This window comes from Canis lupus, chromosome 15 (assembly GCF_048164855.1).
Source record: "Canis lupus baileyi chromosome 15, mCanLup2.hap1, whole genome shotgun sequence".
Taxonomy (NCBI): Eukaryota; Metazoa; Chordata; class Mammalia; order Carnivora; family Canidae; genus Canis; species Canis lupus.
In genome coordinates this window covers 20900283-20921204 of record NC_132852.1, presented here as the reverse complement: position 1 = coordinate 20921204, position 20922 = coordinate 20900283, and the positions used below count along the sequence as shown (strand labels likewise).

At 39.2% G+C, this 20922-nt stretch overlaps 1 protein-coding gene across 4 annotated transcripts in view; it reads left to right on the top strand.

The window, feature by feature from the left end:
- The window catches only part of SLC7A2 (solute carrier family 7 member 2), a 68143-nt gene that overhangs the window by 22515 nt on the left and 24706 nt on the right, over positions 1-20922 (top strand). The gene's annotated exons all lie outside the window — the stretch shown is intronic.

Here is a 20922-nt window from a genome sequence, read left to right as displayed (position 1 = left end):
TTAAAGACAAATGGCTGTAGCAGCACAGCCTCTTGTAGGTAAGAGGACAGGAATGATCCAGGCTATCCTTGAGGCCTGAGGGATGGAAAACCCTACTGGGGGCGGGGGGGAATCCCTGGGTGGCTCAGCGGTTTAGCACCTGCCTTCAGCCCAGGACATGGTCCTGGAGTCCCAGGATCGAGTCCCAGGATTGAGTCCCACATCGGGCTCCCTGCATGGAGCCTGCGTCTCCTTCTGCCTCTCTGTCTCGCTGTCTCTTTCACTCTCGAATAAATAAATAAAAATCAGAAAGGAAAGAAAGAAAGAAAGAAAAGAAAGAAAGAAAGAAAAAAGGAAAGAAAGAAAGAAAGAAAGAAAGAAAGAAAGAAAGAAAGAAAAGAAAAGAAAAAAAAGAAAAGAAAAAAAGAAAAGAAAAGAAAAGAAAAGAAAGAATCTGGGACGGATAAGACACTGTAATTCCTTAGCCAAGAAGTTCACACAAACTAACAGGACACAGAAAGAGTGTGCCTAGAATTAACTGTCAAGGAGGTACGAGAAAACCCTACTGGCCCCAGCCAAGCAAGGCTGAGTAGACGTGTGGGGACCTGAGTAGGCCATGCGCTGCTGTGTGGCACCTGGTCAGAGAGGAGAGACTGGGTGAGATTTTTTTTTTTTTTTTAAGATTTTATTCATTATTCATGAGGAGCACACAGAGAGAGGCCGGGACATAGGCAGAAAGAGAAGCAGGCTCCCTGATGCCAGACTCGATCCCAGGACCCCGGGATCATGCCCAGGCAGACACTCAATCACTGAGCCACCCAGGTGCCCCTGGACGGGACTCTTTTAACCGTATTTTATCACATTTTCTCAGATGACCTAATTTTCTTCCACATCTTCCCAGTTTTTACCTGGGCATATACATGAACACCCGAAATAAAGACTGGGTTCCTGGCTCCTCTTGAAGCATTGGATTAATTCTGGCTAGTAGCAAGTAAGGGAAAGTGTCTTTTGCGAAGTATATTTTATTTTATTTATTTTATTTTTATTTATTTATGATAGTCACAGAAAGAGAGAGAGAGAGAGAGGCAGAGACACAGGCAGAGGGAGAAGCAGGCTCCATGCACTGGGACCCCGATGTGGGATTTGATCCCGGGTCTCCAGGATCGCGCCCTGGGCCAAAGGCAGGCGCTAAACCGCTGCGCCACCCAGGGATCCCGCGAAGTATATTTTAAAAGAAGGAGGAGGGCAGCCTGGGTGGCTCAGTGATTTAGTGCCACCTTCGGCCTGGGGCGTGATCCAGGAGACCTGGGGAGTGTCGGGCTCCCTGCATGGAGCCTGCTTCTCCCTCTGCCTGTGTCTCTGCCTCTCTCTCTCTCTCTCTTTGTGTGTGTGTGTGTGTGTGTATCTCATGAATAGATGGATAAAATCTTGAAAATTTAAACCTCTTTTGCGTATCTTCATTTCAACTTCATTACCACACTCTCTGTATTCATTAGGATTTAGATTCAGCTGTCAGTGACAGAAAACCCCAGACAACAGTGATTTACACCAGCGACTTATTTCACTGATATGTAAAGTCTAGAGGGCATCTGCACGGGCTCCACTGGATCAAGGGCACATCAAGAGGTATTCTAGCTTCTTCTCCTGCCATCTTCACTAGACAGCATTCAACTTCATAGTCTAAGGAAGGTCTTCAAATTTCAGCCCCATATCTGCCTTCCAATCAGTGAGAAGTAGGAAGCAGGAAGGTGTCTCAGTTTGGGCTGCTAAAACAAAAATACCAGAGGCAGGATGACTTAAATCACAAACATTTATTTCCCAGTCTGGAGACTGGGGAGTCCAGATCAAGGCACCAGCAGACTCAGGGTCTGGTAAGAACCTGCTTCCCGGTTCATAAATGGCCTTCTTGCTGTGTCTTCATGAAGCACAAGGGACAACTAAGCTCTCACGAGTTTCTTTTATAAGGACACTAATCCCATTCATGAGGGACCCACCCTCACGACCTAATCACTTCCCAAAGGCCCCACTTCCCAATACCATCACACTGGGCATTAGGTTTTCAAAAGAGGTATTGAAGGGGACACATTCAATCTATAACAAAAGGGATGAAGAGAAGATCTCCTCTTTTTTTTAAAGTAGGCTCCACACCTAGGGTGAAGCCCAACAGGCCTCAAACTCACCACTCTGAGATCAAGACCTGGGCCAAAATCAAGAGTAGAATGCTTCACTGCTTGAGCCACTCAGGTGCCCCGACTCCCCCTTCTTTTATTTTTTTCCCTCTTTTCTTTCTTTTTCTTTTCTTTTTTTTTTTTTTTAAGATTTTATAAGGATAACTTTTTAAATGGTGAACAGTGTTTTAAAAAAAACTGGAAGGAACTGGTAAATTCTGGGATAAGCATATTGAAAAATTCAGCCCAACTCTACTAGAGTAGCTTATATGTAGTTCTTTTCATACAAATGGAACGTTTAAAACTTGGAAGATTTTTCCAAACCTGCAGCTCTATAAAATCTATCAAGTTATTCTGAATTTCTTCAGTATATTCATAAATTTCCAAAACTTTGGGTTTTAAAATGGATGTGTGATTGATCTAACTGACCAATCTGCATTGTGGTCAGATTTGTATGATTTGGTTTCCTTTGAAACTTGTTGAGATTTACTTTAAATGGTCTAAAGTTATATCAGTTTTTGTGTATGTTTCTCATAGGCTCGCAGAGAGTATGGATTCTCTAATTGCTAGATACTGGGTTCTTTGCCTGTTAGTCCTCTACATTTATTTCCATAGTGGTTATTGTCTCCTCATCTAGGATGTGATTTCCATGAGGGTAGGACTGTGTTTTGTTCACTGCTCTATCTCCCCTAGCTAAAATAGACTGACATATAGCATATTATAATTACTGATTGTAAGTGAACTAAGTCAAACCAGTTGTGACCTTCAAATCACCTGCAGCATTGATAATTTTTTTCTTTAACATCAACAATTGAGGGAGGGAAATTGAAATTTCCCACTACGGGCATGCATTTGTCAGTTCTTTCTATAGTTCTCTCAAATTTTGCTTCATGTATTTTGAGGTTATTTGATTAGTGCATAGAAATCTAGAATAATTTCCCAATAAATTTAATCTATTCACATGATGTAATCTATCCACATTATATAATAAGGTTTTTGTTTTTAATGCCTATTGTATCCTATGTTAATATAATTACCTTGGCTTTGTTTTTTTTTTAAGATTTTATTATTTATTCATGATAGACATAGAGAGAGAGAGAGAGAGAGTCAGAGAGACACAGGAGGGAGAAGCAGGCTCCATGTTGGGAGCCCAACGCAGGACTTGATCCTGGGGATCCAGCATCACGCCCAGGGCCAAAGGCGGGCGCTAAACCGCTGAGCCACCCAGGGATCCCCTCGGCTTTGTTTTTTATTAGTATTTATTTATTTGGTTTTTCTGTTTCTGTTCATTTATTACTGGCATTTACCTGGTTGTTTTTTCTGTACTATCAACATTTCCAGGTTCTTTTGATTTGATGTTTCATTGTAATAACACACGTAACTGTAATTTTTTAGAGAACTCAACATGATACTCTTTTAACTGGAAAATGTGTCAACCATACTTAGTATAATTCTTGATATTTTAGACATGTTTCATCATTTTAATTTGTGTTTTCTATAGGTTCTACATCTCATGTTTTACATTCAGCACAGCTCGGGTGGAGTGGGGAGACCTGCATTCTGAGCAAGTTCCATTAGCTGTCTGTCCCTGGCTTTGGTTTTTTCTTTGAAAACTTAGAGTCCTAGACTAGCAGTCTATTTCATCCTAAATCTTAATTTCTATCTATAAATCTTTTAAAATAAAAATTAATGGCTTTTATAAGTGGATTATATTGGGCATTCCAAGATATGAATGTCAAACATGTGTCTTTGGTTTATATTATAATAAATTAACAACAGCTACTGCCTTCCATGGAGTACCTGCTTTGTCGTGGGCACTTCAGGTGTATTATCTCATTTGTCCCCCAGAACTACCTTATGAGAACCATATCTTCATTTTACCAGTGAGAAGGTAAGGGCTGAGAGGTAAACATAAGTGATAAACTAGAAGGATTTGTTTGCCTGGGTTTTAATTTGACAATGAACTGTTTACCTTCAAATTATCGCGGTAGAATTCTTTGTGCTTTGCTGGTGATGATTGGGTGCATGTGAGCCCATGTTCAGAGTACATTAAACAACGCGATGGTGCTAGAGCCATAGATGATGAAACTTTGTTTTGTTGCTTGCAAACAAGGACTTTCCCGCAAGTAGGATTTGTTGAAACCTTCCAGTGAAAGATTTTTAAACAAACTTGGTCTTTGTTGGCATAAGATAAACCAAATAGAGAGTGTGAGTAGTGAGAGTTTAGAAGGTCCAAAGAATTTTCACAAACTACACTTTTTGGTGATAGTCATAAAATGTTTGTCTTTTGGTGACAAGGAAATCATTTGCTCATACCTTAGAACATTCCCTAAATGACCAGCTATCCCTATTTTGCTTTTATCTTTACCAAAAGGTGATTATCTAAATAGAAGGATAAAACAAATAACTGGAAGGGAGCCCATAAACCAAATTGGTGAGAGAGATCCTTGCTACTTTCAGCTAGTTTGCAATTTTAGGCCCGGATGAATTATACCTCATGATACCAAAATAATTTGCAGTTAGGAGTGTGGAGTGACCATCTGTAATCTTGGAGGTGTCCTGAAATATATGAAAGGGGGCAGAAGAAAGGAAAGAGTTTGCAAAATGGAGGCCAGTGTAGATCCTGGAAACCACAGATGAGGGTGCTGGAACACAGTTCACTAGCAAAATCTTAGCAGTTTGTGGCATTCAGGTAGAAAGTGACAGATTTCCAAAAGGCACTGGTTCACCAAGGACAAGTTATGCCTTGTAAGCTCCATACTCTGTTTTTACATGGTTATCAGGCTGGTGGATTTGGGAAATTTAAACATAATGCATTAGTATTTCAGAAAGCATTTCCCATTATGTGTTATGATAACCTTTGGTTGAGCTGGAGAGAAATGTGGATTTCTAGTTGGTTGCATGATATACCAGAGTGTTGATTAATAGGTCGATACCAGCTTGGAGGGATGTTCTTGGTGGCATGCCATGGTACTCTGCCCTTGGCCATGTCAGGTTTAACAGTTTTAATCATTTATCATTGGATTAAGATAGAAGACATGCTTAAATTTGCAGTGATATAAAGCTAGGCAGGGCACTTAGTAGATTGATGGATTCGTAATACAACATAATCCCAAGTAATATAAAACTTAGAATTCTGAATTGGGTTTTAAAATAATCAGTGAAACAATATGAACTCTAAATGACCCATCTGTATTCATATCTTTGAGAAGAGAATACTAGGCTTTTAGTTGACTACAAACCAAGTCTGGTTCATTTATTCACTGAACAAATGTTGACTGTGCTCTCATCCATATCACTAGGTATACAGAGAATACAAAAATTGAATAAAATAAGACCTTTCTTTCAAGAAGCTTCTAGTCTAAAGGAACATACTAATTTCCCAGGGTTGCCATAAAAAAGTACCACGTGCTGGGCAACTTAAAGTAACAGAAATTTATTATCTCATGGTTCTGGAAACTAGAAGTCTAAAATCAAGATGGCAGCAGGGCCATGCTCCTTCTGAAACCTGTAGGGGAGATTCCCTCCTTGCCTGTCTCTCTTCTAGTGGTGACCTTGAATCTTTGTGCTCCTCGGCTTGCAGCTGCGTCACTGTGATGTCTCCCCCTGTCATTAAATGGCATTCTCCCTGTGTGTGTCATTCACATGGCGTTTCCCTCTTCTCATAAGCACGCCAATCATATTGGATTGGGGCTCACACTAATGACCTCATCTTCACTTGATAACACCTGCAAAGACCCTGTTTCCAAATAAGATCACCAAATAAGGTACCAGAGTTTAGGACTTCAACAAATCTTTTGGGGGAGCACTGTTCAACCTGTAACAAGGATTAAAAGCTATTCACCCAAGTGGTTGACTGTAATTACAAAAAAGAAAAAGTGCCCTAAAAATACAACACCATGGGAACAAGTAATAGGGTGACCACAGTTAGCTTGGGGGAGGGCATTAAGGATGATTGGGAGCTATCCAGGCAAAGAGGAGGAGTCCCCTTCCAGGAAGAAGAAACAGCTAACTGTACTGAAAGCAAGAAGGCAGGAAGAGGCTCTGAGTTCTGAGAAAGTTAAAAGGAAACCCAGGGTAGCGCAAGGGTATGAAGGCAGAAGATGAGCTAGGAGATCGCGAGGAACCAGACCAGCAGAACTTCAGTTGCAATGTGGAGGTGACTTGGGGGGCGGCAAGTAAAAACAAAACAAAGAATTAATAAAAGTTCATAGGATGGAAGAAGATAATAAGCAACTGAGGCTATACTTGTGTGACCACACCTGGAACGCTTTTGTTAGTTAGTGTTTTTCAGAGTGTAGTAGTTGTAACTTTGAATTCATGTTCTCTCCTGAGAGGAGAGAAGTCATGGGTTGGTAGCCGTGTGGAATTATTTGAGTGAGAAGACTTCTCTGTGGTTGTTGTTGGGGCAAATTAGACCAATGGGCAGGAGTTAGGAGGGCTCCATGAAAGAGATCGCCCAGCAGTAGGAGCTACTAGGAGAGAACAGGGTGCTGGGGAAGAGGCCTTCTGTGCCTGGCCCGCCCTCGTCAGCAGTGAAAGGGGCTCCACACTGAAGATGAGGTGGGGAATGATTTCCTCCAAAGTCCCCTACGAGAAGTATCCCCTAGGGTTTCAAATGTGATGTTCAGATTTCTAAAATACATTTACCATACTTTGGAATTAAAATGTAAGAGCATTAAAAGGCTTTAAGATTAAATGTCACTGGGGATTATTCAACAACTGAATTCTTAAAAAAAAAATCTTTGTAATATAATGCGATATGTCAGTTATATCTCAATTTAAAAAAAAAACCTTTGGGGCGCCTAAGTGGCTCAGTGGATTAAGCAATTAAGTGTCTGCCTTCAGCCTTGTCTGGCTCCCTGCTTAGGGGGGAGCCTGCCTCTCCCTCTCCCTGTGCCCCTCCGTCTGCTCATGTACACACACACACACACACACTATCTCTAATAAATCAATAAAATCTTTACCAAAAAAATCTGCAGAATTATTTAGATGCATGTGTCTTTCCGGACACTCTGCAGTGATGGCAGCAGGTGTCCTTCCTCTTGCATCTTGGGTACAACTACCTCTTCCCCTTCCTGATGATCTGTCAGCTGTCCTTACTTGGCTCGTTCTAGCAAACTGGTTCCTAGGAACCAATTGCCAGTCCTTTATGTTAAGCCAAATAAATCCTATTTCGAAGTGATGGTATCTAAATAGGTGCAATCTTTTTTTACACCAAACAAGTGGTCTTGGTCTCACCACCCTGCAGAGTACAAGGGAAAGTTAATAGCACTACCCAAGTGCCATAGGACCCAGTCCCTTGGGTGGGGGAGGTCATATTCAAAGAAACACTGACCAGCTGCCAACAGTATACCTAAATGGAATTTCAACTTTCCCTTGTACCTCTTGAAGGACATCCAGCTCTTACCCCACACCAGCACTTCCCCCTCTTTCCATCTTCTCCCTGCCAGAGGACGTTCTCTGAGCTGTAGGTGTTCTCCTGCTCCCCTCCCCTCCCCCCACCACCAGCCCTTTATTATATAAACCAGCCTGGCTTCTTGGCTTTAATTTCTTTAAGTGTGTGGTGTGTGTTTTTTCACTTCTTTGAGTCAGAAGGAAATTCAGAAGCCGAGAGAGAAAAAAGCAAGACAGACCCTTCCTGCTGTCTCTGCAGTGGCTGGGAAGGCCTGGGGAGGAGCCCTCCATAGACATGACCTGGGGTGACCATAGACATGATCCATAGACATGATCTGGGGTGACCAGAAACACCGTGGCCAATAAATCTTGTCACCTGTATATGGGCAAGAAGGCAAATGTGCAAGGGGTAGTCGGTGGACAGATTGGACTACGGCATTCCAGTGGAGAATAGCAAAATAGAAGGTCAGGAAGAAGGCAGGCTGAACCCCAGGGCAGGTGGGGAGGTCATGAAGCCCAGGTTCACCTGTTGGAGTTGGAGAGATGGCAGGAGGCATGCTAGATACAAGTGTAAGCAAACAGATCCAAAGTATTAAAGGTCAGCTCACTCCGTCTATTTCATAATCCTCTGTTATTTTGGAGTTATTTTTTTAAATGTCTTTCCAAGCATATTTTAAAGTTACAGACATTATTAAACTCTTTGACCAAAATAATTATTTTCACATCTCTGCACAGCATGCTTTCAAAGAGTTGCTTCCTCTCACTGGCATCATGTAAAGTCAAGATTAGGACATAACAGTGCTGGTTTCCTGGCTGGAGCTGGATTCCTAGCCCCATGTGTGATATTTCTCTCTCTGCATGTTGGTGCTAAACACTCTGAAGGTCAGATGAACTTTGCAAAGCAGCAAAGGAGTGTGTGAGGATGAAGGAAGCTGATTTATCTTTTTGTTACATTCTTGTTTTACTACCCTACATGTACCGTTGCCCCGTTGTAATACAGAATACTTATAGAGATTTTAGAGGCAAGAAGGCCAAGATAATAGTTTTTAATAGGGGCTAACAAAAAGGATTAAAAATGAATGTTTTTTAAAAGAAGTTTGAAAATCTCTATGAGTAGGACATATATGTATACCTATATTTTAGATTTCTGCTTAACTGGTAGGTCTTATAGTGCTTTTTGTTTTTATAAATTGTATTCCTTGCAGAGCCCACTCTTCACATGTTATCTAAATAATTTATTTGTATAGGGCACTCTCATTAATCAGCCATTACCAAGTAGAGTTTTCAGCAGATTAAGAGACCATTTGAATTTAAATTGTAGAGCAACTTAAGCCGTTGCTATTGGAAGTTAAAAATCAAAATAGATGTTTCCAGGAATTTCTGATTAAGGATTTACAGATTCATATGATTATTTCAAGGATTTGTTAACGATTTATTAGGGAAATAACTTCAGTAGTTATTCATTATTTATACAAAATTCAGGATCTTTTTCCCAAAAAAAGTAAATTTTCAAATAAAGTAAGGAAAAGGAAAGATCAAACTTTGAAGTGATTGACTTTATTTATTTTTAAAAATTTTATTTATTGATTCATGAAAGACACAGAGAGACAGGCAGAGACATAGGCATAGGGAGAAGCAGGATTCTCACAGAGAGCCCTGTGCTGGACTCAATCCCGGGGTTCGTGCCCTGAGCTAAGGCAGATGCTCAACCGCTGAGCCACCCAGGTATCCCAAAGTAATTGATTTTAAAAGTGGCTGATTATATAAATTGTCAGAATTTCAAAATTAGTTTTTAAAGATTAAGGATGCTGCTTTGTTCTGAGGACTAGTTAAGCAGTATTCCATTTTTTTCTTCTTTCTTCTTTTTTTTCAATGACTTCTAGAGTGAAAGTATGGATAAGGAATCGGATTAGTCTTGGCTCCTGCCAGGAAGTCCCCAGGCCCAGCCTGAGTCCAAACAGGGTGCACCCTCCTCTCTGTCCCCATAGTACCCTGAACTTCCCTTACCTTCAAGCATACTACATGGTCATGGCCAGTGGTGTTTGTCTTTCTCCCTCAGCCTGTATCCTCATGCCCCTTGGAGTGTTCTTTAGAAATTGCATTTACTTTCTTAAGTAAATTTCTATTTAAATTCCAGTTAGCAGTTCCAGTTAACTAATATTTAATTAAATATTAATTCCAGTTAACTAATATTTAAATATTAGTTTCAGGTGTACAATATAGTGATTCACCAATTCCATACATCACCCGGTGCTCATCACAACAGGTATATTCCTTCATTCCCATCACCTATTTCATCCATCCCCCACCCACCTCCCCTCTAGTCACCATCAGTTTGTTCTCTATAGTTAAGAGTCTGTTTCTTGATTTGTCTCTCCCTCTCTTTTTCCCTGTGCTCATTTGTTCTGTTTCTTAAATTCCACATATAAGTGAAATCATATGGTACTTGTCTTTCTCTGAGTTATTTTGCTTAGCATAATACATTCTTGCTCTGTCTACGTTGTTGCAAATGGCAAGATTTCATTCTTTTTTAAATGGCTGAGTAGTTTTCCATTCTAAGTGTCCATCCATGGAAGAATGGAAAAGAGATGTAATATATATACACATATATATATGTAAATTGCATTTAGAACATTTCCTTTTTCCTTTTTGAAATTGTAAACCTTAATCTTTTAGAGAAATTTGAAGTTCATTCAGCAATTGATAGGTGAAATTCAGTCTATGCAATAGTACTACAAAAATTAAGAAAAAGTTTGGTGAAAACTCAAGTTGAAGAAATTGTTGGCAGTAATGGCATATTAATAAGTAGAATATATGCGACAAAAAATGTCAGACCTTGGTGTTAAGGACCTCATTATTTCAAGTTATTTTAGTTTAAAATTTTTTTCTTAATTTTCACCTTCTAAACTTAAATCTTAGAGGCTCTGAATCGTGATGATGAAGAACTGGCACTGTTTTAATTACTTTCTCTGAACACAGAATAGAAATGTTTTATTCAGATTTATTTGAAGCCAACATGAACTTCCAAACCGCTCTCAGCCAATAGCAGTTTTTCAGCAATCTGCCAACATGTCATTGCTAATGATAAAAAAATCTCCGGCGACACATTGTTTCTGTATTTTAAGAAGTATCACATCAGAGCATGCTTTGCAAAATTGAAAATATCGTTTCAAAAACGACAATTTTTCAAGAAGGTGACTTTCCAGCCAAACCATAAACCATGACTGCACAGCATAGTATCTGTCTAAATTTTGTGAACTTGAACTAAAAATGAATCTGAATTCTGCTTGAATTCCTTTTCTGCCACAGTTTGTTGAAAGGAATTTTGCTTAGCATTAAAACAAAAGTGGTTGAATTCTAACAATTAATTAAATTAGTTAGCTTTCAAGGGAGGGTGCAGGGTGGTGACTTGAGAGGGATACTTTGGCTGTGTTTGGAAAGAGAATGATTAGAGGAAATCAGAGTGTTCTGAAGTATTTCTTCAGACAATAAGAGCTTTCATGTATTTTTAACACACCTCCTAGTCCATGAACATACTTCTAGATTCTTTAATCTGAAATTCAGCTAACAATTTAGAAATAAGTAAAAAATCTTCCTCAGCAATGGCTCTCAGCAGGAGCCTGCATTTGTCCAGTTCATCTGGATTTTTTGATATCCTTGAGCTGGCTCTAATTTGTGTGAACAGTGGCCTAAAATCAGAATTAAGGAAATAGTATATATTTGTTTTTAAACAGGAATACTAATACATCACCCTCTTAACAAAGATGAGCAGCTTAGGCACCTGTTAGCACAGCAGATAGCCATTAGAGAATTCAGTAGCATTTCTAAATTGTGGCAAGATTGGAGCAACAGCAGTCAATGATTTAGAGATTTATAGTTTAGTTATCTAGAAATCTCATTTATTTAGAATACCTTGTTCCACAAAGTCACCATACCACATATTACCGTGTCTGTTTTCTGAGTATACAAAGAGCTAGACATGGAAGTTTTAACTATATTCTAGAAGCATATACTTAAAGTTACTCTGCATTTATTTTCTCATGTTTAGAATGGTAGTACAAGTTTTTGGTGATGAAAACAAAACAAAAAATTATCCATGTACGGTTTTGCTGAAGTTATTCTGACATTATTTTTTCATTCCCATTTATTGTCATCTATAAACTACAATTGCCCCCAACATGGTGATCGGGGCACCAACCTTGTTCATAGTCAAAAGTCTAGGTGTAACCTTTGACTCCCCCAAAACTTTACTACTAGTAGCTTAATGCTGACCAGAAACCTTATAATATAATATATTATATATAGTTAACACATATTTTGTATTTTGTATCTATTATATCAGTATTCTTACATGAAAGTAAGCTAAAGAAAGGAAAATGTTATGAAGAAAATCATAAGGGAGAGAAAATACATCTATAGTGCTGTACTGTATTCAAAAAAATGTGTGCATAAGTGGACCTGTGCAATTCAAACCTGTGTTTTTCAAGGGTCACTGCATACACCACATGAAGTTGGAATTTTAGAAGTTCTCCAAATGACAGTATAGCAGTCTACCACCTACGCCTATGAACTTGTGTGTCCCTGTACCACCTTGTCCTCCTTCTTGATTCTTAGGGTAAAGATGGATTTCTCCTTGTACTGACTGTTCATCTCAGTTCTGGATCTCAGTCTTCCACATCTCAAGGACCTTCTTGATCCATTCCTCCCGCCCCCCTCTTATATGTTATCTCTGTCTCTCCTAGCATTTTCCCTTCAGGGTCTAAACACAGTAAATTCCTTCTTTATACAAAGTCTCCCTTCGACTCCATGGGCCCCTCATGTCATATGCTTGAAGAAAACCACATAAACTTGTCTTTGTTTCCCCACCTTTCCTTATTTTTCAGCCCAAGGCACCTGACTTACACTCCCCACAAAGCTGCAGAAATTTCTCTTCTCAAGGTCACCAAAGACTTCTTTGTCACTAAATCCTAAGATCATATTTCATTCCTTCTTTTCAAGCACTGTCTGACCTTGTTGACCACTCTTTCCTTCCTCGAAGGCTCATTCCCCTTTTGGGTCAGAACTTCTGGTTCCTTCTACCACTCTTGTCTCTTCTCAGCCCCTCTATGGGTTCTTCTTTGTCGTTTTCTTCCCATTCCTTAAATGTGTGGATCTTTGGTGTTTTGTTCCCTTCCCTTCTCATGTACAATCTCTCACTGGGTGATACTGTCCCTTTAATTATTCTCTCTGTGCTGATAATTCTCCTGTCTCCTGCCTTCTGCTCTAGAGCTTTCTTGACCACATGACAGTCCCATACAGATCTAAAAATCAGGGGGGTCAGAAAGAACCTTCCTCTCTCATTCCTTAAGTGAAGGACACACAAACCATCTAGAAGCCATGGGCCCAAATACCATAGTCACCAACTTCTCTTTCCTTCACCTCCCAAACAGCTCAGAGATCCATCCACTTCACCCCACTGCCTTCACCCCAGGGTCACAGTCCTTTGTGCCTTGATCATTGCAGGAACATGATTTCCTTTCTTACTAACTCCAGTCTTAATTTTTCCCATCCTTTCCCTATAATATAGTCAAAACGATAAACAGTTTTCAAGTTGTATATCTGGCTTAAAGTCCTTCAGTGATTCCCCACTGCTTTCAGGATAAAGTCCAAACTCCTTGTGTGGCCTAGGGATCCCTCTGCTTACTCTGTTTTCCTGTAGCTTCTCCTCATGCCCCTAAGCTCTATAGCATATTGAACCACCTTCTGTTCCTTTGGCCTTGCCATTCCCTCCACCCAAAACACTCATAATTCCGACTGCTCCCTTCCCAACCTCCTTCTGCCACTACATTTGGCAACTGCATTCAGATGGCCAAATTCAGCTCATCCTTCTCTGACTCAGGAAACTTAACCTTCTACAATGTGATAAAATACCTCCTGTGCTTCCTTTGCTAGCCCTCCTTTCATTAAGTGAATAATTGGTTTAAACTCATTGATGACAACAATGTTTTGAACGTCTTGAGTAAGTACTGTAGAACCCTTGTTTGCTATTGCTAGGAACTTGACCAGGTGTAGGGTGCTCTTTGATCAATAGTGGACAGTGGAGAAATAGTGTTCTCGGGAGCCCAGACTGGAAGTATGTAAGTCCAAGAAGAAAAGATTTTGTTCTGTCTTGTAAAAGGCTGTGTTTAAGAGAGAGGGTATGTATGTCTGTAGGTAAGTAGAAAAGACAGGACTAATGTACGTTAAACTCAACTGAGTACCTTACTGGAAAAATATCTGAATAAACCAAGTTATCCCATCAGCATACCTGCTCTTGGAAAGAAGAGGGATTATCAGGAAATTCACCAGAAATGGGAGGAAGTAGTGAAAGACTTGAAGGGTTGAAATGAAGTGGAACCCAAGAGAGTAGGATGTGCTGATACCACCTTAATTTTCTTTAGTAGCTTCTGCTTTCAAGGAACAGAGACCACTCAAAATAGCTTAGGTGAATAGTGAGTTTGTTGAGATGACTCAGGGGACTCTGCACACCCAAAGTCAGGAAGGACGACAAGGCTTCAGGGAAGGGAGAAGTGGACCCATGCATTCCCCTCCTTGTCTCACCGCTGGGGTGGCAGGTCTCTCTCTCTGCTCCCCTGAATCACTGCTTTTGCTCTCAGCCACTTGGTTTCCACATGGTGTCAGCCTGGCTCCCAGTCTGCATGACTTCGGCCTGAGCACTAGACCATCGACCCTTTCAGTTGTATTATTCAGATTTTCAAGAATATTGAATGAGCGTACTCAGCCTTTAGATATGTAACCCTGAGGCAGGGGCCTATCTCTGGTCTGGTCAGCTGTGGCTTGGGAGTGGCAGGAGAGTGCTGTGGGATCTTCTTCTTCCTTAAAGGAGGTGTGGGTAGATGGGTAATGACAGCTCCCTGGCAAGATGGCAGGAGTTCGTGGTTGTGAATAAAAGCTTCAGAGTCACACAAGCAGGGTTCATCCCTCATTCCACCTGCTAACTAATTTTGCCTAGCCTTTTTCTGTCTCTGTTTCCTCCTCTATGCTGTGAGATTCACAACAGTCCTGATCTTGTATGGATACTGTGAAGATTCTTGAAGGAGTAAACTAGAAGGACATGGCATATGGAAAATACTGAATGAATGCTCATCAGTTTCATCAGGATAGCTCTTAGAGAGTTGGGGTGGGTGTGCAATCACTTTGGGAAGGTCCTCTCCTGATGTTGGAAATGGTCCATATAAGATGACAGGGCCTAGCAGAGGACACTTCCTTCCATAGCTGCCAGGGGAGAGGGAACAGGTGGTAACCTCTGGCATTCAGAGTGATTTATTAGCCAGAGATTGCTAAAACCTAACGGGAACGGGCGTCCGCCTGGTACCAAAGTGTGCCACCAAGATCCTTGACTGTGGAAGTGGGTGCTGACTGGGCAGATACTCTGGTTACCAAGGTGCTGAGGGCTCTGGCTTCTTTTCTTTTTTTTTTTTTTTTACTTTCCCTCTTTTCCAACCTAAAAACTGATGCTAGAAAACTTCTTTTTTTTAAAAGATTTTATTCATTTATTTGAGAGAGAGAAAGAGAGAGAGAGAATGGAGAGAGAGAGAGAGAGAGAGAGAGAGAGAGAGAGAGAGAGAATGAGTGGGGGATGGGAGGGGCAGAGGGAGAGGGAGAACCAGACCCTCACTGAGCAGGGATTCCTCACAGGGAGGGGGCTCAATCCCAGGACCCTGAGATCCTGACCTGAGCAGAGGCAGATAATTAACCAGTTGAGCCACCCAGGCACCCCTAGAAAGCATAATGTTTTTTAATTGCTCTGCATCTATCTAAATGAGACAGCTAGATCTGCCTTATTCCTGTATTTTTGCCTTTACTAAATAAAGCTAAATGGGTTCAGATTGTAAAGTACCTTTGCAAACTCTACCAGCTTTTCATTTGTTGGATGTCCTTAGGAAAGATGCTTATCTCTCTCTGGATTTTGTATCAGAAAGTTTGAAAAAGTTTAACTTCCTTATAGTACTGATTTGATATAAAAGGGAAGCAAATTTAAATGCCATTGCTACATTGATTATTGGCCTGAATTGGGTCATTAACTTTTACTTATTTCTACATTTGTGTTCACCTATATGAGAAAACTTTGGAGGAAGATATTGTTCAGAAAATTTGATTTGGGGAAAAAGGTAAGCTTTGGACCAAATATAAATGTATATGAAAAAGTATTTTGGTTTTCAAAAAAAAAAAAAAGAAATGTTTTAGGCTTGAATGCAAAGGTTTGTTGTTGTTTGTTTTTGTTTTTTACTAATGAAAGTGAGCAGTTAACCATTTTGTACTATCCCTTAACCTGAATTATATTTTTGATATATTTTTTTGAGAAAGTAATCTCTTACACTTAAGTAAAAAGAATGAAAGTCAATAATTTCATGATATTATGTCCATATCCCTCCTCTCCTTTTCACTAAATTATTTAACCTACAGTATAATTTGAAAATATGTTTTTGAACTTTAAATTTGTAGAAATGTGACTGACACTGGGTTTGAAGCTTGCAGCCCCAAAGCTCTAGGAAAACACATTGTGGCAGAGATACCAGTTCTCTATGGTTTAATTCCTTTTCCCTTATCTGTCCAGAAACAGAAAGTGCAGATTGTCTCACCATGAAACTAGCAACTCAAATGAGGCAGGAAGAATTGGTGAGGATTCTGAGCAGATAATTTGTTGAGAATTTGTTGGACAACCCGCCCGCCCCCCTGTCTGGCTGCAGCTGCTTTTTCCTATAAGATTTATTGTCAGGGCCTGTGATACTGATACAGAGGATTAAGTGTGAGATTTCACTTAGGGGAGGAGAGGAAAGATTCGTTTCTGTGAGACTAAATACTACATCAAACTTTTGAGCCCAAGTGAAAATCCAGGATCAACTTTTGACTGTATTTAGCAGATTCTAAAAGATTTCTGTGGTTAGTTGAAAGGAAGTCTGCTCTGTGGCATTGTCATATCATCAGGGCTAGGAATTTACTTGACCTAAAATTTTATACTGTCAAGTTTGTAACCTGGGTTGAAGAAGTTTGAGGTGGAGGTGATTCCAAGTTTCTAAGAAAGTAGTTTAGTTCCTGGCAAGAATTAATAGGGCTCCAGTAGGGAATTAGGTGTCTTGAAACAATCATACTTAGGGTTAGGGGTGAGGGAGGGACTGGGGGAGAGCTCACTGTATCATTGAGCTCAGTAAATTCATTCACATATTTTTCTGTGACAGCGTATATCGTAGATCCCTTCTAACCCTCTCTTGGTCAATAGCATTTTCAGATCTAAGCTTTCTTTCAAAAAGTCTCTTCCAAAACCTAGATAATTATCCATTACTATACATTTCTGTAGGAAATACTAGTCCTCGGTCACAATAGCAGTAGCTCACAGTGGATATGATGGTGTGGATCATTGCTCTTGGATAAACTGTGCCCTCCAGACCAATGGAATTACTTTTAGAGGGCAGCCCTGGTGGCTCAGAAATTTGGCGCCACCTTCAACCCAGGGCGTGATCCTGGAGACCCGGGATCGAGCCCCACATTGGGCTCCCTGCATGGAGCCTGCTTCTTCCAATGCTCGTGTCTCTGCATCTCTCTGTGTCTGTCATGGATAAATAAATAAAATCTTTAAAAAAAATTACTTTCAGAATTCCTGCGTATTCTCTCTGTATAGTTATTTGTTGATGAGACAACCCAGCAAAGCTCAGACAAATTCAGTAGATACAGACCTGAATCAAAGGATAAGGATGAGTAAGAGTTTTTTTCAGCCATGAAAATAACTTGGAGAAGTGTGATAAGGTTATCATAACCATCTCGCAAAAGGAACAGATCTTTTTTAAGCGTTTTAAAGGAAAAGTTATTAAAAATATGTAAATAATCAAATTCTACCACTGATAGTAGGCCCAGGTATCTTTTTTCCCCTCATTCCCCTGTTGCCATTCTACTTTCATCATCAGTCTCCACAAAAAACGTTATTTTACAAAAGCAGAGTGTTCTTTTTTATTTATTAACTAAACACTGCGTGATCTACCTGCCAGGATTTAACATATGTTTGCTTAATAATGATTCATTAAATTGGCCCAGCATGTTTTTACGTTACTTTAATTCCATCCCATTATATTTCTGCAAAATTGGTTTTGTGTCATAGCTTTTGCAATCAGTATTTTATCAGATAGGTGTGCGTAGTTGAGACTGTTTGTGAGGGACATTGTGTAACCTGTTCGTTCTGAGAAGATTTTATGACGTATGCGTTTCTGTTACTCAAAGCAAATGAATGCTTGACAAATGGCAGTTCTGTCGTATTTCCCCAGGGCAACGTAGAAAAACTAATGTAAAATACTTTCCATTTTTAATACACAAGAGGCAGTAGCTATCAGATATCATTAGATTAAAGCTATAAATCTCTGTAAACCATTTGGCTTCCTATGTAATCTGGAGCAAATTAAATTCATTTTTCTATTGACAAGGATGAGGGTCACTCATGTATTCATTTTGGGTAAATGTTCATGAAAGTGTTCACTATTTTTAACATTTCAGAGAGGTTTGTAATAATGGTTGGCTTATTCCCTTTCATTTTTATGGTGGATTTTGTGTGGGTTTTTTGTTGTTTTTGTCTGTTTTTAGAAATTTCACAAACAGCATTATGGCCATATTACCAGAAAAAAAATTAAGAAAATAAAATAAAAGCTCCTTCACAATCCTTCCACTCACCTTTCTTCTTAGTTTTCCTTGCTTCCTTCTAGGTCCTTTCTCCTTAAATATGCAATCGTTGGAGAATTTGCATCTTTTATTCATAAAAACTGGGGTTGATGAAGTACTGTATCAAGAGCATTTTATTTAGTTAAACGATGAACAGGTATGACTCATTTTGCCCATCACTTGTTTCCTAAAGTTGTAGATGACATGTCCCATTTTCACATGATTTCTTATTTTAAAGATTTTATTTATTTATTCATGAGAGACACCAAGAGAGGTAGAGAGACAGGCAGAGGGAGAACCAGGCTCTTCTCAGGGAGCCCAATGCGGGACTCGATCCCCAGACCAGGATCCCACCCTGAGCTGAAGACAGATGCTCAACCACTGAGCCACCCAGGCATCCCCCCATCTTCACATGATCTTAAATCATTGCTAAAATTCAGTGGTTCTTCATTTCTGAGCACTTTTCAGCAACTTTCAGTTGGCAGTGATCCCTATTCCTTGACCTCTGCACACCTCTGTATAAAAAGACTTGAATGTTCTGGAAGGTCAGCATTTACTGAACACCCCCATGTTCCCTCTCCCCATCTCAGTTGGCTTTATATAACTTCACCTTTTTCCCTTCCTGATTCTTTTTTAAGCAGTTCACTTTATTCCTTATCTTTTAGTTATGTTATCTGAGAAATAGACCTTTAAGGCCTAGATAGGTGTAGAAATCGATACACATTTGATTTAGAGAAGTATTAGGTTTTCACTTTGGAAACTAGAATATTGGCAAAATTGGAGATGTCTCGTGTATTTGCAAATTTTTCAACAAGCATTTGTGAAGTGTGAGCCTTGGCACTCTGTTAGGTAGTATGGACAACACCAATGTGTAAAACTTTATTTTTACTATCAAGGAATGTTTCACTCATTTTCATATTTCTGTAGGATGTTTCTCTGCGTTCCTTGAGCTAGCTGCTTTCAAAGTCAAGGACTTGCACTTATATTGATATGTAAATAATGTTCAGGGAGTTTGCTTTATCTATGAGGTTTAATGGAAATTGGGTTATTCATCAGAAATGTCTGTGTCTCTTATCAGCATCAAATCATTTAGATTTAACATAGAAAATTCATCTTATTTATTATTTTTAAATAAAATAATTTTAATAATGGTTGTCTTTTATAGTATGAAGGATGAGAAATGTTCAAGGATAAATTTTATAGGATAAAAAGCTCTAAGTTCTTCAGAGAAGATGCAAAGCTGTGATCTCATAAGTTTATGTTGTTGATAATGAGTATAGTGAGACCAAAGGAGACAGCGTTCCGTCTCTGTACATCACTGTGCTCCGGAAGTGGAGTACTTCTGTACTTCTGAAAGTTAAATACATTTCATTTCATTTCATTTTATTTTATTTTATTTTATTTTATTTTATTTTATTTTATTTTATTTTATTGTTTTAGATTTTGTATTTGTTTATTCATAAATACATTTCATTTTATTTACTGATAAGCTTCATATACTATTATATTCCTTATTTCTGTTATTTCCGTCTGCTGAGCTATATGTCTCAAGGCCCTTGTAGGGTCTTAAAAAAATTTTATAGGTCTTTTGCACACAAGGTATACATGTCTGTTGGAGATCATTTAGAAATATATATTAGCAATATAATATAATATATATTCTATGAAATACATGAAAGTAAAAATTAGCCCCCCATCCAAAGATATCACGGTTAATATTTTGGTATTTTTTACTTCAGACTTTTTATTGTAACACATATATATTTTTTCCTTATTAGGATCCATACTTTGTTTTATAACCTGATAATGTTTTTCAGTGTTAAATTGTTGGAGCCTGTGTGGTTTGGGGAGTAAGTCTTTTCTGTCTACCTTATTCATTCTATTTAAAAAAAAAACACATCATATTTGGCATGGGCTTGGGGATTATTTATCTATTTAGAAATCTCAAGTAAATGTAAATAAGCATATGTGTTTTACTACAAATTCTTACTCAAAGCATCGTTGGATAGCAGTTTTGTTTAGAAAAATCCAAGTATGTTTTTTGGGGGAGTTTTTTTTATTCTAAAAGATTCAAATGGCTTCATATTAAAATGAAACAGACTGAAATGAAAAAAGACCTATTTGATAAAGCTGTAAAATACATAATGATGGTGTTTTTTAACCTGCTTGTAGACAATAGCTAGACTGCTAGCCTCATAAAGCTGGAGACCATAAATATGTAGCACGTCATTCTAGACATACTGCTTAGCACAATCACTGGCATGTAATAAGGCATAAAAAATAGGAGTCGAATGAATGATTGACAAAAAGAAAGATGAGGCAATTCATCCCCTTGTTTGTAGGGAGGACAAATGATCCATGTCCTGGAAGGGATTTCTATCAACAAATCTTTAAAAATTGTAGCAATAACAATGGCAAATCTTTTTAATCACCCAAAGCTTCCATTCCTTTGTTCCCCAAATAAGCCATTTGTTGCAGTTCCTTTTAAAAGGCCATGTATGGGTGAACTCTAAGAAATTCACAGCTTTGACTTTTTCCGTCCTCCTTCTGGTTGCTCTAGGCTGCATTTCTAGTAACGAGTAAAACAAAACCAAGAACAAAACGGTGCCATAATTGTATTAAGAAGCTGGGCAGGGGTGGAGGGCCGGGGGGTGGGAGTGAATGGGTGATGGGCACTGGGGGTTATTCTGTATGT